The sequence below is a fragment of the Passer montanus genome, unplaced genomic scaffold, assembly GCF_014805655.1.
Source record: "Passer montanus isolate IOZ18808 unplaced genomic scaffold, ASM1480565v1 scaffold45, whole genome shotgun sequence".
Lineage (NCBI taxonomy): Eukaryota > Metazoa > Chordata > Aves > Passeriformes > Passeridae > Passer > Passer montanus.
Genome location: NW_024369373.1, coordinates 6185723 through 6199520, shown reverse-complemented (window position 1 = coordinate 6199520; position 13798 = coordinate 6185723). Strand labels below are relative to the sequence as shown.

The 13798-nt window shown below is 44.0% G+C and overlaps 1 long non-coding RNA gene across 1 annotated transcript; it reads right to left on the bottom strand.

Annotated features, from left to right (window-relative positions):
• Positions 1-295: 295 nt before the first annotated feature.
• On the bottom strand, positions 296-13440 carry LOC120508125. The gene is made up of 3 exons (XR_005628933.1): positions 12952-13440; positions 5741-5900; positions 296-443 (listed from the first exon to the last, which is right to left on the bottom strand). It is a non-coding gene; the product is annotated as an uncharacterized LOC120508125 (long non-coding RNA).
• Positions 13441-13798: the final 358 nt, after the last annotated feature.

The following is a 13798-nucleotide window of genomic DNA, read 5'->3' as shown; positions in this document are numbered from 1 at the left end:
GGCACACAAACTAATACATGTCTTTGCTGCGAGAAAGTCTAGGGCATAATTTGCAGTTATTTACCCTGTTTGGCCAGAGTCACTGGCCACCAGCCAGACAGTCAACACAGATCAGAGGCAGCTTCGCAGGTGGTAGCTGGGGGACATGAGAGGCAAAGCTGAGGTTAACGTGTGAGACATGGGATACAATCTCATGGGAATTCTGCAGCTCACCAAACTTTTTTATTTTTGCTTTTAGCACAACACACCAAAACAAGCTAGAACCTTTTTCCTTGTGCATAACCAAATGCAACTGCTTCCCAAAGGCATCTTGGTGATATCTCCACAAAGCATTTCACCGTGGTTCAGGCTGCTCAGATTTAGTAGGCTTAGCTCAGTCTGCAGATCCCTGGTTTGTTGATTCAGAAGAACTCAGGCTGTTCATCAGTCTCCGGGTGAGTCACCTTCAGAAAACAGAAATGGTCAAGCTTGTAGGCATGCTGCTTTCCCAGTGAATTCTCAGAACAGATCCCTTTCCAAAATAAGATCTAGCATGTTTACAGTGCATTGGTAATTGAGACAGAACACCACTGAAGGATTTACAGATGGAATGTTTTTGAGAAAGAGAGCTTTCTTCAAGTTCCAAGTCCTGTTATGTACTGTTCTTTCTATAACCCTTCTTTACCACATCTTTAAAGCCTCTGGTTTCCCCTAGGTAGCAGCATTTGATGAACAACTGCATGGCACTGGTGTTATATTGTTCTCTAGACTTCACACGTGTGAGACACTAATAATCCAGACTCCTGTGTATCCATTGATCTATGGCAGCTGCAGTATAATCAAACACCAGCATTATGTATGTACAAGCTACTCTGTGATTATAGATCCATTAATAAACTGTTTGCAAGATATAATTATGCACATTAGGTGTGAAATGCAATCCACTTATGCAAGGTCTGTGCTTATGGGTACTACAAAACTGGGGGGGAGAAGGGGGAAGGGGGAGGAATTGAGAAAATTAATTGCTCTTTTGCCCAGACTAATTTTCATTTCCCTGCTACTATAAGTGATGCTCCCAGCCAGAATATCTTCATGGGAGTCACCCCACCAGTGGGGGGGTACTGCTGATCAGTTCATGGACCCACAGACACATGCAGAAATCATCCTGAAATACTGTTGCTCACCCCCAGAGCAGCCTTTCATGTTTAGCCTGCATACATCAGCATAAAGATCTATCTTATCTGAGGACTCCCAAAATAACCCAAGTGAAGGATATGGGCAATGAAAAGGACCACGAGTCATCAGAATTTGTTAATGTCTGTGGAAATAAAGTGGAAGCACTTTATGCAGAGAGGGATGTAGGAACTCTAGAGGCAACAATGTGCAGCTTTTAGGACTTGGCCAAGTCCAAAGTTGATAGCTAAACATCTTACCTAGCACAGAGAGATAAGAGCCATACCACAACAGTTAAACAAAACAATCCAATTTTGCATTATGAGTGGGAAGTTGCCTACCACTTAAAAAACACCAAGCATGGCAGGTATGAGGGAGGAAACAGCACCTCATGTCTCTTCTCTCTAAACCAGGCTACAAGACAGATGCATCTCTTCATTCCAGATGCCAAAGCTGGAGCCTTTTTTCCTAAAAGAAGTTGCCTACAGGTGCTACTCAAAATAACTCTAAGCATGTGGAGTACTCAGCCAGGAGCCAGGACCTTTCCCTCACTGAGGCTGTTGAAGCCGAAGTTCCCACTGTGAGCATCCCAGTCACAATTATTCTCATGCTGGAGAAGCTGTATCCACACCTCTCCTTCAGCCTGGTTACAACCACAGTGCAACAAAATACCTAAGTCTTCATGGGCAGGCCTACATGAAAAACCAGCAGACACAGCCATCCTTTCCCAGCTGTGTGATTTGGACACCCTGGGCTGTGGGCCCATAAGACAGATCTTTATGCTGGGCTGTGGGCCTGGACACTGGCACTTCAACAGAGTGCTTCACATATGAACACCCTTGGTTTCAATAACCTACATGTGCAGCTTCTCCCCAAAAGCATGGCCTGTACAGCCTGGGACACCCACCTGAATACATCCTTCCGACACTTGATAGCCACTTTTTGATCACAAAAAGGTCACAATGTGCACATATGAACGTGCAGTGTGATACCAGGTTCAGGAATCTGGTGTAGCAAAGATTGCCTCTGACCAATGACCTTGGTACACAACATCCTAATGAATTGAAAATCTGTTTAAATACTTTCCATTAACCAGGGGAATACAGTTGGGCTTGGTTTTTTTCTAGTAAAAACAATACAAAATGGAACTTGAGAACATCAGAACAAATTATTCCTCCAAATGATGCAATGAAGCCTGAGTTACACAATTGTTAGAGAATTAAAACAGATTATCCCAGAAGGCTACTTGATTTTCATACTGGTTATTTGGAACAGTGATCGTGATTGCAGTAGCTACACATTTCTATGATTCTGTGCTATCCATGCATGTTTTGGCAATGAAAATATGCAGTTTTTATTTTAAACTCCCTCTTTTTCTAATTTTACCAATCACAGCACAAACTGTTAAAAGAAATATTATCTCAGAGTCTCCCTTGTCTGGCGAGAAGAAGCCAGGACTGGGTGCCTCTTCCAGCTTTGCCTTTGGCCTTCTAAGTGATGGTTTTGGGCATATGGCTTCACCTCTAATGCCTTAATTCGCCCACCTATCAAGTGACTCGAGATCTCCAGATGAAGATCTTGAGATATCTATGTAAAGAGCCAGGCACTGTCATTATCCCAGATGTTGAGCAATGAGGAGAAAGTTTAACTGAGCACAAAATGTGACTCACACAAGCCTAAATACATAAAAGGAAGTGTTTAAGAACTGCCTTTGTGAAAATAGCTCTGGAGATGCTCTTATCAGTACACAGACCGTGCTAATGGCACTCGATTGCATGTTGTTCAGACATAGTTTTTTCTGTGTTACCTACTGTGCTGCCATCGGCCACACTGTCTCCTTACATTGCATTTGATAATCCATTAAAAACTTAAAATCCTTGAATAGTTTGGGCTGGAAGGAACCTTTAAAGGCTGTCTAGTCTAATCTCCCTGTAACAAGCAGGGACATCTTCAACTAGACCAAGTTGCTCAGAGTCCCAGCATGACTGATTTTGAATGTTCCTGGGAATGAGGCACCCACCACCTCTCTGGGCAACCTGTGCAAGTGCCTCACCACCTCACTGTAAAAAAATTTCTTCCTTACATCTAATCTAAATCAACAGTCTCTTTGTTTCAAACCATTACCTCTTGTCCTATTGCAACAGGCCCTGCTAAAACATCTGTCCCCACCTTTCCTAAAAGTCCCCTTTAATTACCAAACACTGCAATAAGGTTTCCCTGGAGCCTTTTCTGCTTCAGGCTGAATACTCCTAGCTCTCAGCCTGTCTTCATAGGGGAGGGGCTGCAGCCTCTGATCATCTTCACAATCTTCTCTGGGCCAACCCCAGCAGATTGATGTCCTTCCTCTTCTGGGATCCCCTGAGCTGAAGGTAATCCTCCAGACGGGGTCTCAGCAAAGCAGACTAAAGGCTCCCTTGACCTTCTTCAAAAGCATATGTGTGATTTTGGGAGGTGACATGCAATGGTAGAGAGTCTTCTATAAAATTAAAAACATTAAGCACAACCAGACATAAAAGGGCCAGACAAGATGTGAAATCCTGGAGTTGTTCTGAAAGTGCCTGTGGATTTTCATTTCTCAAGGGCTTCCAGACATGAGAATGGACAATGCAGACAGTTTCAGTTCCTCAGATCTAGCACAAGCCAGCTGTAGTATTCAGGCAACTCAGAGGGGATGTGAACCTGCCCACCCAGGATATCTGAAGTTTCCTTCCAAATGAAAGAATCAGGGTGACAGTGGTCACAAGCAGAGACCCTGTATAAAAGGCAGTCAAAATATGCACATGCTCTAGCAGCTTCCACCACTTGAATCAATCTGATAATGCAACATCATCACTCTGGATTAATTAATTTTTTCCAGTCTTTAGGGGGTCTTGGGCTTTGGTTTTGTTTTGGGTTTTTCCCTCTCCTGTTAGCATACACAGCACTGTGAGACATTGGTTGACACAAACTAACTTGGTGGCTGATGTGAGAGAGGGGCTTGTATCCTGCACCAAGGTCTGCTCCTGCACGACCAGCACAGGGCATGTCAGGATTCAAAGCATGGAAGCAAGGCCCTTGTAGGGATAGCTCTTCATGGGTTTAATTTGAGATCATGGGGAAGAAAGCTAAACAGTGACTCAAAGCTCTGTTCTTCTTTCACATGTGAATGTTTATTACTGAGCAAGCTGTCTTACAGTCTGTTATACTTTTGGTTATACTTAGTAAAACAGTTAGAGGTGATTCAGTCTTGGTACAGATAATGTCCAAGTGACTTTTCAGATTCGAAAGAGATTATTCTTGTAAACTTTGAGATATAATTATTTCCTCTCAGAGATCCAGTGATGGAAAGAAATTGCATTTGTGAATATTATTTTTTTTTTACCTTCTCTTTTTAAGGAGTTTTCTGGAAGATACTGTAAGTTAGTTTCCTGCTATTCAGTCATCTTGGTCACTCATATTTATCCACATGCCCAGCTTTAAATTTGCCTTATAAAAGGCAGCAAAATGTTGACTTTTAAACCATCAGATTATTCTAAAAATACTGTTCTTACTTTAAGAATTAATTTCATTCTCAAGGTGAACATTTCAGAACTGAGCTGAGTTCTGCTAGTTTGTTACACAGTAATCACATCAAAACCTTACATTTTCATGCACCTAACACCCTAGGCTGCCACGTCTCATTGTAACAAATGGATTGTTGGCTGTTTTATTGTGTTTTCACAGAAAACACTGGCCCACTTAGGAGAACCGAGAGACTGGGAGACAAAGTCACAAAATGTGTTGTCTAATTAAACATTCAAGGCTAGAAAGAGCTGCCACCATTTACAGATGGATCACCAAGGGTTGAATCTCTTGCTGAGGCTGATACTGGAAATTAGCAATATTTAAATTTATGTCTCAAACAAAGTCCACAAGGAAATATTCCTCTTTATCAGCACATTCCATCGCGGGCAGGTTTGGAGTGCTCTGGCACAGGGGGTGCCGACCGCTGCTTTCATTACAGAGCCCGTAAAGTTTAAAAAAAATACCTGGCTGATGCTCTGGGGTGCTACTGAATTGTGCCAGGCTCCTGTCAGCTCCAAGAAAGCGAAGCAAAGCCCATTTCTTGGGTGTGTGCTGCTGAGGGAGCTGCCTTTTCACCTTCTTTCCACACAGAGCTGTTATTGTTTTTGTTCGCATTGATCTTATCCTTGGAGAATTTGGAAGGGATTTCAAAAAGGCAGAGTGTTGATAGTAACTTTGTTTTCAAAGTTTTGTTTCTCCTCTGTTGCTAGAGCTATTTGTTTTTACTGACTAGGAATTAGGATGGCCCCAGTCCTCCACCTTGATGCAAACGGGCGCGCCCCGGGTCAGAACGAAGCCTCATAGACTTTGCCTTGACTTCATAAGGGCACAAGAATTCCCCCTTGCAGATTTGCTGGCACGTTCCAGGTTGAAGGGTTTATTTACAACAGCTCCTCTGCCTTCTTTACGTCCCAATACAGATTTCTCAGCACACTCTACCACAGGATTTTCCTATTAGATGTGGATTTTCCCTCTTTTCAAGTTCTTAGCATTGTAATTTTCTGCAGTTTTGTGCCTTTCCTACTCTGCCCAGACCTATGCTTACCAAGAGGAAGGAGATCAGCCAAGACATCCACAGCCAACACTACAGCAGCAGCAACAGAAGCAAGGCACGCGAGTGGAGGACGTTGCTCTTCACCCCTCAGTCACCTTTGTGGTCTCTGTTAGCAGCTGCAGCCTTTGTAGATGTCCAGTTAAGCTTGAGACTGACCCAGAGAACAAGAAGAAACAAAGGTCACTTCCAGTTTCACCAGAAAGAAATTCCAGTGGCTACTCCAACCCCATAATCCAGCCATGATTAATGTGTATCGAAGGCAGATCTGGTTTCATCAGAGATCCTGGATTTTAAACAGTCTTAACTGTTTGGGGAAAGGAAAAACAAAAACCAAACAAAAACCCAAACAAAACCACTCTGGAAAGCTGAAGGAGGAAAAAGACATATTAAATACAAAGTTGGATCTTGTCACAGGGACATTAACAAATGACAGTGTTCTCCACAAACACAGTCTGCTGTGCAGTAAAGCAAGGGCTTCCTCAGGATTTGCATCTCTGTTCTCCCTTTTCACTCATACCACGTAATCTAAAGGGTTTTGAAGGAATTTCTGAAGTCTGCTTTCCCTCCCACACTCAAATTTGCTTGAGTTTGACCTGCAGACTACACAGTTTGTAGTGTAAGAGAACAGAGAAGAGGGGAAAAATGCACACAGGTGTAGTGAGCTCCCACACCTTGCTTTACTACAAGTTCTGTGTCCAAATGAGTTTGTGCTGTGGAAGAAAAGTCCTTTCAGGACAAGAAGAATAACTCCTGAGCCTCTCACAAGGAACATCTCAGTATGAACTGAGATTTCCAGCCCAACCAACCTGTGTCCACCATGGGGAGCTGTCATTTTGGGGGGTTAGCACCTGACTGGTTGATCTTCAAGTCACAGCCCCTCTCTGAGATTTCAGATCAGAGCACTCAAGGTTTCCAAAAATAATCCCCACTCTAGTTCTCCTGTTCAGCCATAATGCAGCAGTATCATTCCCTAACCTTGTTCTCAGAAACAGCTGAGATTTTTGGCTGCATTCTAAAACAAAAAGACAGTGATGAAGAAAAAAAGCAGGGGGTGGAAAAGAGCTTGAGGGAAATGCCTGGCATGGAAAGGCTTTAGCCTAAATAGCTGAGCTTTGGCAAAGCTGTAAGTAGTCAGACTGCTTCTTAGAGTGAAAACCACACGACACACTTGATGGGTACAAACCCACTCATAGAAACCCAGACACCTCTCATGTCTACAAAAACCTGTGCTCACAGCAGATAGGGTGAGCAGTAATGAATGGGTTCAAGTCACAGCAGCAAGATCAAGATTAGGTAACAGGAGAAGGTTTAACTGTGAAGATAACTTGAATCCTGGGATAGGATTCCCAGGAGAACTGAACTTCCATCACAGGAGGTTGTCAGAAGCAGATGGAGTGCAATCATCCCTGATATAACAAAGAGCAGCTAAAAAGTAAACTGGGTGACACTTCAAGGCTCTATTTACTCTATACACAATCATCTACATATGCTAATAATCAGCAATAATTCTCTTCCCTTAGTGAAATGATTTTATACATGTTGAAGTGATCTATTTTTACATCCATGTTTTAACAGACAATATCTCTACCCCAGTCTGAAAGGAGTGGTGAAGCAGAGGCCCATGGAGGCTGTGTGACCTCTCCATACTCATAGTAAACTAGTTTGGGTAGGGCCAGTGACCAGTATTTAGAGTTCTGCATTCATCACTTTTCAACCCAAATTGTTCTTCTCCCTGGGAATTTCTTAGAAGTTCACATGCACATTTTTATGGCCACTGATTGATGGAGTTCCTTTTTTGACTGCTTCTTCTTCTGCTCTAGGGTTTCTTTGAGCCCATTACCCTAGGATCTCCTTAGAGCTCATCCTCTCTTCTCCAGCCAGGGGATTTCCACTCTGCTGTCAGATCCAAGGTTGCTTATGTCCCTTTTATCTAGCAGTTTCCTGTGTTTCATCTTGCTGAGGAAAGATCCTGAATGGGAGCTTTTCCTCCCCATTTTCATCATCTGCTTTTCAACTCTATTGCTTCAGTTCCAACCTGGCTGGTCTTCACTGTATATCTAAGTAGTTCATAAAATGGGGAATCCTGTTTATTTGATGTTTCTGTTCTTTCTTGTTCGAGGCTTTGTTTTAGTTGTAGAAAGTCAAAGAGGCATCCTTTGGGATCAAAGGAAGCCACTTGAGCTTGTCAGAAGATTCCACAGATGTCAGAACATCCCACTGCTGCCTAGCTGAGGATGTCTGGTGGGCAGCTCATGACCTTGGCTTTTTTCATCACCACTTCTCTTTTGCTCTTACCAGCAGCTTCCTTGATGTTATTGTGTAATAACAAATTTATGAGTATCAGTTTTGAGTGTCACAGATCCTCTGGGATCCAGAGGTTTTTGTTTTGCACTCTGCAGACTGATTTCACAGTGTTGGATCCTGGCCCCCCTCACATCTGCTCTCATCCAGTTTGGCAACAAACTCATCTTCCACCATGCCATCTTAATGGTTCTTTTCTGCTTTCATAAGGAGTCTGCCTTACTGTCATTGCAGAGCTTTGCCCTTTAATATGTTCTTATCTGGCAGGAACCTGAAGCATGCATTCCCAAAGATGAAAACCTGGTGTGCTCTTCATGCTACTGTTTTAGGGTCAGGACAGGGTACATTTGGCCACCCACCTCAGGCTTCTGTCTCTGGGAAATGCCAAGTACAGCTTCAAGGGATTCACACCTTAGGCTTCACCAGCAACAATCTGGATGAAAGTGTGCCAGAGACAACCTGCAATGGCACTCAGAGATTACCTTCCTGAGAGCTCTGCCTGCAGGCAGTACAGTTCTTCATCACCTCCAAGGCAAAGCTTGCAGGTTGCTATGAAGGAGAACCCAAGTCCAACTAACTGTTACTTTGCAGCTCTGTCACAGTCAGTGAGTTGTCAGAGCAGGTCTGTTCTCTCTGGGCACCACTCATCTGAAAGGGGATAAGACAATGACCAAGAAAATTGTTCTTAGCAGAATATATAGATTCTAACACTTAACTTTCATGTAAGAGCACCAATAAAGCATTTCAGACCAGAGTACTAAGGTCCAGCTGTACCTGTTTCAAGATCTGTCACCCACCACATTGTGCATTTTGGTTGCTAAAGGCTGAATTTCAGTGTTTTTTCTCCCCTGGCTGGAATTTTATCTCCCACAGAAGAAGCCATAGACACCTGAAAGTGTCCCCAGGAAGCAAACTCCCCCTGACAACCACAAAGCTGGGAAAAGCCTCCACTTTCTGTCTACTAAAAATACACTCTAGTAATTTTGAATTCAAGTAGTTGCAGTCCCTGAATTCCTTTGGCACATGCTGAAATTGAAGCTGGTTGAGTCATTCTGGTCCTTAGGTAACTAGAGCTCAACGCCAAAGCCACACACCACTGTCCCCACCCAGGCACAGGAGTACAGAGAGTCCTAGCTGTGCTCTCAGTGGGTCTGTTTCCCAGCATTTATCACTAACACTGCATTTAGGAATAGTGTGGTTGTCAGCAAACACCTAACAAAAGCCCAGGAGCAGCATGCAGTGATTGAACTGGCTGCCTGGGAGCTTCTCGCTCCCACGGCTCCTGTCTGCACACCAGCTTTCCCTCTGCTTTATGTGAAGGGCGTGCAAAGTGCTTTGAAAGTCAGGTCTGCACGTTTTCCTCTGGAGCTGCCTGTAATCCACCTTTTTTTTTCTGTTTACGTAGGCAAAAGGGAGTACCTCGGGTAACTAGCTGCAGTCCCAAGCAGGGAGGCAGGCTGTTAAAAACATGCTGATGCCCTTGGTTTGGAAGCACCATCCTCCTCCGCTTTGTTTCTCAAACACCGGTATTTAATGACAAACAAGAACTTTTCTCCAAGGAAAGCGACATTGCCACAACACAGAAGTGAGAAAACAGGATCTTGAGTTGCTAAGTGCAAGATGCTACGTTTGAAATGGAGTCAAAGCAGAGGTGGGCATGAATATGGACATGAAGATGGGTCCCTCCATCTCGATCCCTCTGCACTGCCTTTGAACTGAAGAGGAAGTGCTCGTGGCAATGCAGGATGTAAAGCTGATTATGCTTTGCTCTTTAAGAAAACACATGTATCCAAGGAGCACATGACTGCTGAAAGATTAAAAGGAGCCTAAAATTCAGCACTTTGTCTTTATCAGCTGTTGCACTAAGAACTTGCTTTTTTCATCCTGCTTTCTCTTCAAAGACTCCAGAAAATACTTTACAGACAGCTAAATGAGCACCCCAAATCCTGAGAGCAGAGGTAGAAAAAGTGAGGTGTAGTTTATTTTCCAACTCAGCTGCATAAAATGAGCTAGAGCAAAGCAGCAGCTGCAATTTCCAGTCACAGCCCCCATCTGCAGTAGCAGCTAGTTATATTCTCATCAACCATTCACTTACTGCTTTGTGAAAGCTGCCCAGCATTGAACTCTCCCTTGCTTTATCCTCTCCCTAGCTCCCCAAGTGTTTCAGAAAGTCTTGGACCCTTGCAGGGGCAACCTTCACACTCTTACTTTCCTGCATTTTCCATCAATCTGCTCAAAAACTATTTGAATAGTTTCTTTGTCTTTTTTGATTTCCTAATTTCTATTTTGAGCACGTGAAGCCTTTGCTATGACAAGCGTTCCCCAGCAAAGCTCCTGTTTCTCTGCTGATGAACCTGTAACTTAAATATAGTGCCAAGCACCTGTGAGATGCACGTGTTCAAAGAGACAATTACAGCTCCTTGGGGTACTAAGCCAGCAGCAGCTATTAAAAGTCATCTGGGCAGAGAAGGTGCCCCAGCTGCTGATGGCTTGGGAGGCCAGAAAAGGACCACTTGTCCATTTCTGGTATTCCTGGTGCAGGCAAGGCACACACACCTGGCACAGAGCTCAGAGGTGCTTCAATTGCAGTGGCACACAAGCTTTGGCCTAATCTTCCTTCCAAAGCTTCATTACTCTTGTGGGATTTTTCTGCAAGATGTATTGTCCTAACCCCAAGGGGTTGGCTTGTCAGGCACAGCTTTATCCTGACTTGTAAAGGCAGAAATACGAGATCAGGAGCAGCTGCTTTCTTTACATTGCCAATATGTTTCCAATGACTTGTGCTCTCGCCGTGCTCATGGGTACAGCCCCAGCTCAGGAAGACATTCATTCAGCACATGCCTAAAAGCCATTGACCTGAATGAGCCTCGGGCTTGTGCCTCAGATTTGTTCTGAATCAAGGCCTGATAGACGCGATATTTTTTCTGCTCATTTAAACATTGAAACCCAAGACTGTAACACAGTATATTGAAATGTCCCTCTGCTGCTGTTCCATCAGCTCATGAATCTTGTGGAAAGGCCATCAGTTACAGGTTGCTGCAACCGTGGTAAAAACGGAACATTACATTTATCTTTTCATAGTGTGCATTAGTGATTAAGATGTATGATGTTTTCTTGCTATCAGATTTAGAAAATTTGGAAGCTTGTGGCATATGATGGACTCCTTGAAATGTTTTCCTTGGATTGAATATCAGGTTGCATTTTGATTAGGAGAAAAATATAGCAGGGGAAGGCAGGCAGTGATGAATTAACAATTTCCTATTGCTTTCTCAGACTTACTATTCATTTTAGGTGGAACAAATTTGTGTCAATAGAAAATTCCATAGAGGCATTGATTTATTTGGAATTTAAAGATACAGTAAAGAAAACATTCAAAGAGCCTTAATCATGAAGAGTATGGTTTTGATTAACTCTAGGATTTTTCAAAAAAGAACTAATTATTTTCCAAGCTGTGGCAATTTCCAAAAAGCTTTCTCTTTATACCAACACTTCAGGTATAGGCACATTGTTTCCAAAAGAAAAAACCAGCACTGTTTAGTTTTCTGCCATACAGCACTAAGACCAAACTAGCCTCATCTGTCATGTCCAGCTGCCATTTGCCTTTGGATATTTCTAATTAAAATAATAACAAAGGAACCAACAATGGACCCCCACCCACACCAAAGAGGGGAAGCTTAAGACAAATCCCAAATTACCCACTGGAGCCAGTACTTGCTTCCCTGATAGCCCCTACCCTTTTGACAAGGTTTTGGAAAATGCAGCTCACAATAAAATTCTCCATCACTCTAAGGGAAAAACAATTGGTCTATATTTAGGTCAAAAATGAAACAGTAATAAACCCAGTGAATTCTAAGCGAGGCTGACAGTTGTGCTCAGAGCAACACGATCACACAGGAAGGGTCACGCCAGTGGTCTGCCTGTGCAGCTGCTGTCATGAAGATGTCCCTGAGCAGGCTGGTGCCCCCAGCTGCACTTCCAACACCAGAAAGGCACAAACAGCCCCAGTGCTGCTGGCAGTGCCTTGCTCCACAGAGGCGCTGATGCAGCTGCAGCCACGCGTTCAGGGTGTGGGTGGGATGATTTACAGCCTGAGCTGGCTTAGGGGCTGGTGCTGGAGACCATCTCCTGCAGAGCAGGGAGCAGACAGGAGGGAGCTGCAACCCCTCACGGGGGCAGATAAATGCTCCCTCTGATGATGCTCCAGTCTGGACTTCATGTCTTAGAGGTCTTTCCCAACCTAAATGATTCTCTGTATCTGGGTTCCCAAGCCCATACAGTGAGACACCTAAACACCACCCACCACACCTGTACAGCAACATCCACACATGCCAGAAGGATCTGGAAACTTGGAGCAACTCTCCCACATGGTCTAAAACCTACTGGTGCCTCCTAGGCATCCTGAAGTAATTCAAAGTTAGGACTAATGCTGTTTCAAAGGGCTCCCCATACACTATCAGAAAACAGATAATGCAAGAACACATAAATTCAAATGAGGAAAGGGGCTGTGGATCTTTTAGATTTAAATGAAGAATTGTATCATGTGTGATAATTACAGCCTTTGCAGGCAGCAAATGCTTCAGTCAAGTTCACGCTCCTTTAATTAAAAGAGCTGTATCTCCTTCCACGTTTCATATCCTCATCTAAATAATGAACTTCCAAAGCACATGACCCGATGAATACTGCCTCCAGATTGCACATTCAGTATCTCCAATAAATAAGGCTATACTTTCAACTACTAACTAGTTATGAATAGCAGCCTAAAACAACAAAGCAGCCATTCAAATGCAAAGCTAAAATGGCATTTCGAGTGGTAAAATTGTTTGAAATTGTCACTAATGGGAGCCATTCTGCTCCAGTCAGCAGCCTGTTGTCACAGAGCTGGACACCCCAGAGACTCCTACCTCTCCATCACACTGAGCTCGACTTGGCCCTTGGGTTCAAGCTAATTGGAGCAGGCGATGGACGGCCAGAGCACGACCTCCTTGGCTTTGTTTACGGAGGAAGCTCTTCTCATTAGATAGCTGGATGAGTCTGCACAGTGCTGGGAGACAAATACACGGACTTTCACTTGTAGGTCAGCAGTTCAGACCTGATGGGGATGAGTAATGACAAGCTAATTGATCTCAGATGGCCGTTTGGTGGTCTCTGCAAAATGAATTTGGTGATCTGGGTTCACGTCTCAGGGGACGAGCATCCGTGTCGTAGAGGATCGGCGCTGCAGAGCCCCTCTGGAAGGAGATGTGGAAAACAGCCCCTGTTCTTGTTCTTAGAGGGAGTCTCTTGGCCCAGGGCTGCAGCACGCTGACAGCTGGAGTCGAGGAGGGAGGTGGCTCTTTCTGAGGAACTCCACGGCAGCTCTGAAGAGCTGGGCTGCGTTTGCTCTGCCAGCTCCCCTGCTCCCAGCGGAGGAGCCAAAGGTTTGCTCACAGCCCCTCTGCGTGCCGGGGAACTTGATGCCCACGCCTAATTGGAGAAATGCTGACGATGTTCTCTTCTAATCAGAAACTACCCTTTGCATTCTGGCTCTCTAATAATATATCCCCTGTCCTTCCAGCATACAAGTTAAAACATGACCCTATGCAATTCATCTTCTGGCTAAAATTAGTGATTTTTAGCAGCAGTGCATTTCTTAAATTGTGTCCAGTGGGGCAGAAAGAGCCTGGAAAACTCCTGTTCTCAGGAGGGTCATTTATTCTGACAGCAATGCTAAAGCATATATCTTTCTGTCACAGCTCTGGCCCTCAGAAG